Source organism: Pseudopipra pipra, chromosome Z (genome assembly GCF_036250125.1).
Source record: "Pseudopipra pipra isolate bDixPip1 chromosome Z, bDixPip1.hap1, whole genome shotgun sequence".
Classification (NCBI taxonomy): Eukaryota; Metazoa; Chordata; class Aves; order Passeriformes; family Pipridae; genus Pseudopipra; species Pseudopipra pipra.
Window position 1 is genome coordinate 60,452,277 of NC_087581.1, and position 5,052 is coordinate 60,457,328.

Sequence of the window (5,052 nt, forward strand, 5' to 3'; positions counted from 1 at the left end):
GTCAGTACAGAGGCAAGATGTCAAGCATGCAAATTACAATTTCTATAAGTTTTAAAACCCACATGAATAGAAGCAGAACATAAACAATCAGTGTTCCAGCCCGTTATTTCATGACCAAAAAAATTTATAGATCCTGTCACTGAGAGCCTTTGTCTTCAGCAACTCTGGGAATTGTGATTATCTTGTTGGTACTGCAGTTCAGTACTATTCTTATTTGCTCTGCAAGATTATGAACAGAATAAAATTTCAAAGGAAATACTTTCTCTAATAGTTTACAAAGATGAGTTGTGCAACCAGATGCTTTGCACTTCATACAGTACTCTAGTCACTGACACTTTCTTTGTTGCCACTATCCTCTGTTAATGCAATCTTGACCTTGTGGTTTCTAAGGCAGGAAAAATTTATTCCTGGCAGCAGCTTCAGTTTTCATCTCACGGAATCCTTTTGATAATGAAACCTCTTTTGATGGAGGAGCAATCAATTACCACAAGATTACATTGGAAAGACTACATTTTTTCCATAAGAAAAAAAAAAAATAATAATAATTGTGAATTCTTGTATCCAGAAAGTGAAAGACTTACATTTGCTTGCTATGCATACCATTCAAACTGATTGTAGCACATACCTGTTATCACTTTCTGACCACACTGGAGATATAATAGCAGCCATGAAAAAGTAATACTAATGTTCCCAAAAGAAAGGTCACGAAGCAGCTCCGATGCTTGCCAACTACTTTTATTTTCCTCACCACAAAACAAGGTGAAAGGGTTTTCCTTCAAAGTTCTCTCAGATGACCTTTCTGTACCCATGCAAAATCACAGTTTTAGGGTATTGTTTACGGATTAGTGTACTTTGTATATACAAACACACATACGTGCACACACATTCAATGGATCTAGACACTGACTAGTTATAGTGGTACCTTTAAAAACTGGTATCTGGCAATTACAAGACCAATAGAGGAAATTAATTTTACTTCCCAAACTCCTAGGTTTGGCCAATGGTGCCATAATTAACACTCAATTATGTCAGCATGTAAGATATCTTAGTTAAGAATGAGATCATGTTATTTCAGCTACACATCAAACAAGTAATAGCAGGACTTGAGACATATTTTAGAGCAAGTGATTAATGAATGATGTTTAAAAAAAAAGTAAGCTAACGGCTGATACTTCAACAGGGATGGTAAGCAAAGAAGTTATGAAAGGTTTCAAAAGACCCCAAGAAGTCTACTTTTAATTTGGCCATTATTACACAGAGTAACAGCCTGACATAATAGAAAGGTAGTGTTTAAGGAGAGACTTTACAGATTATTTTTACAAGATTTTTAGTATTTCTTTGATTAGCATTCTAACTTTTTCAGACACAAGAATTTCTAATAATATAAGGAAGTGTGCTGGTTTTGGCTGGGACAGTCAGTTTCATTCACAGTACCTTGTATGAGGCTATGGTTTGCATTTGTGCTGAAAACAGTGTTGATAACATTGAGGTGCTTTTGTTATTGTTGAACAGTGCTGACACAGAGCCAAGGCCTTTTCTGCTTACAGAAAAGTCCTGCCAGCGAGGGGGCTAGGGGTGTACATGAAGTTGAGAGTAGACATAGCTGGAACAGGTGACCCCAACTGATCAAAGGAATATTCCATACTGTATGACATCATGTTCAGCATATAAAACTGGGGAAAAAGAAGGAATGGAGTGATTTTCACATCGATGGTTTTTGTCTTCCCAAGTCACTGTTACCTGTGATGGGGCCCTGCTCTCCTGGAGATGGTTGAGCACCTGCATGGCCATGGGAAGCAGTGAATGATTTCCTTGGTTTGCTTTGCTTGTGCATGCGCCTTTTGCTTTCCCTATTAAGCTGTCCTTGTCTCAACCCATGAGTTCTTTTTTTCCTCACTTTTACTCTTCCAATACTCTCCCTGATCCCACTGGTGGGGAAGTGAGCAAGCTGAGGCATGGTGCTTGGTTGCCCACTGGACTTAAAACAATGACAGAGGGGAACAAGGAGTGGATGGTAACCACTACTAAGGAAAAACATTGTATCCAGCATGATATGAACAAGAAAAAACTCACCACTTTGGAAAGATTTTCAGAAAATTTAGGAACGGGTGTAAACACTACTCATCTCTCTGACTGTGGCATATTCAACTGCCTTGGCACTGGTGTTCAGAAAGGCTTAAGTTGGTTTGGGAAAGAAGGATTGGTTTCTACTTGTGTTTCAGTTTACAGAGGTGCAAAAGAAGGGGACTTGTGACCTTGCCCTATAATCCGTTCAGACAACCACTGCTGTGCACTGTTGGCACATGCAGCATTTTGGAAGCAATTGTTAAAGAACTGTCTTTACAAGGCAATCAGGAGAGCACAGCACAAACAGAAACTGATCTGGGAAACTGACTTCCTCACCACCCCCTCAAAGTGATGGTACCTATCAGTTCTCACAATTAGCATTGCATTGATTGAGGCAGGCACTGCCCAGCACCAAGGAAACAGCGTGCTGGCGACACGTCAGACAAATGGTACTCAGACAAAATGCATGTCTCAAGTGTCCTTGTTCATTAGAACAAGAAGATCAAGAAGTATATATAAAAGCCCAGGATTGCATAGCAGGTGTTCCTTCAACTTGTCTATGGTACTATGAGTGAAGTCAGATTCAAGAGTGCATGAAAAACAAACATCTACCATGACAGTAAAGCAAATGTAGAAATGGTAAGAGTCCAACATTCTCTACAAATATTAGCTTCCTCTTAGAACTGGAAAATTGACAGATTGCTCAATGCAATTCACCTTGTTGCTTTATAAGTGAGCAGGGAAGTCAATTGCTAAAAAAAACTAAAAAAAGAAAAAAAAGCAAACAAACTAACAAAACAAAACAAAACAAAGCAAAAACGAACAGAAAATCAAACAAAAAACTTCAGCCTGGCAAAGTTGAAGTAAACAGCTGTGCAGATTTGATTCCAATGTTAAAAGGGTTTAAGAGCACTGAAGAGTTCTCTGAAAAATACTTGAATTTAAATAAATTAATTCAATTAATGGCTAGATTCAATGCTGAAGTATACTAGTTTTATGATCGCATATGCAATAATGCTGAAGAAATTAGCTGGTAAAAAAACTTCAGTGTTACATAGATTTCATGCTGGGAATCAGTACAGATCTGAATTGTGCTTTTTTGGAAAATATCCATACAAGTGATCCCACTGCCATAAGCAGTATTGTAAACTAGAAAATAAAAATGTTAGGTGTTATTGGTAGAATATTTTATACAGTGCAAGTGTTCCTATCAGAAACTGTTACCAATTCCTTGAATCCAGGCAGAGAAAAGAAAAAAGGGTTGGCAAAGTACTAATGTATGGTTCAAAATAATTTGGAGTCAGCAGGTCAAAATCCTTCAATAATTCCTGCTAATTTTTATTTTCATAAAAAAGTAGAATAAATAATGTTATGAATAATTTCTTTCTGTGAGTGAATATGTTTCCTGCCCTTCTCAGTTCTTTATTGGCAATCAGGCATCCAGCTCCACTTTTCAGAAAGCTAGCACCTTCAAGTTTTTCTCCAGACTATCTTTTGAAAGCAAGGGACAATCAATAAAAACATAACAAAAGAAAGCAGGATGTTCTAAAATAATGTTAAAAAAAAAAAAAGCAAGCTTAAAAATCACCAATAGGTTGAAAAAGCAGAAAGTACAAAAGCTTTTTGACAGGCCAGCAAAAGAAAAGGGTGCTCTGGGGCACCTATTTCTAAGTGCTTCAGTTAGTATTCATTGCATGCTTCAAGAATCCAAAGTATTTTTAGTCCAACTGTGACTCTAAATTCAAAGGGGAAATTACTCTTGTACTGACCAGAAGACTATCCATCTTCCAGGACTCTATTCAGATAGTCTTAGGACAGCTTAAACCTGGCTTCCCTTCTCTGGTACAGGAACTGATTAAAATTCCAAGCAGTTTGAATATGAACTCAAAGAAGGTAATATAAATTATCTGTGTTTGGTTTGAGTCCATCATTAATTCAATGCCAGTACAGTTCTACTTAAGCGACTTTTAATAGACCAAATTCTAGGCCCAGAAAACACTCAATCCAAAGCTATGTCAGATAAAATCAGGACAAAGCAATTTAACACATGAGTAAGTCCCCGAAGCAGTTTACATGTTAATTTTGTTTGCAAAATGGATAATTTTCCAAAGAACTTCACAGATAATGCATTTTTTTCTATTTCTGTGAGCCAGAGAAAAGTGTAATGTTGTATTAGAAGTACTTCATGCCTCTAGCCTTTTAAATAATAGCAATAAAGTCAATTATAAGCAAAGCCTGGAAAATCACTTTCCTAAAATGCATTGGTCACCTCTGCATCCTGGAGAAAAAGAGTCTTTGGCACAGTGTTTCACCAGTTGCATTAGGGAGGCTGTTGTGGACACCAGAGTGTGCCTATACTGAAAGATTTGTAATTATTTTTCTACCCCAGTGTAGTTCTGAGGAATCTGTGGTACAGAAAGAGCACAATGCAAATAAAGCCACTACCTGGCAGCTTTGAACCACATCTCTTCAGCTTTGTAGCACTGCTGGTACTGACGGGATGTTTCCCAGTGTCTCAGGATATTTGTACCCTAAGACACCTTTCTTAGCATGAACAGTGTTTAAGATAGAAAACAGCCAACAGAAGGGGAGCATGTTAACAGTTTTTCCAGCATTTGGAGAGATAGAGGAACAAACCTTTTTAAGACTGACAGCAAGAAAATGTACTTGGAGTACATTAAAGCCTGAGATTATGTTCAAGTGGTAGAGAAGATCTAGAAGAACATAATACAGACAAGACACATACAATTGGAAATACAAACCAAAAAAATAGAGGTGATATGAAATCAATACTTTTTACTATCATGTCCTGAAGAACACACAGGATCCAGATAATAACATAACACTTTTGTTCTGCGCAAGCCATAGTTGGAGCATTAGCTTCCTGACCAACATCTTCACTGCTAGCAACTCTGGGAATAGTCAAAGAAGTTCTGCTTATTTACTCTGGCTAATGATTGGGTCTAATCTTATTCAAAGTATGAA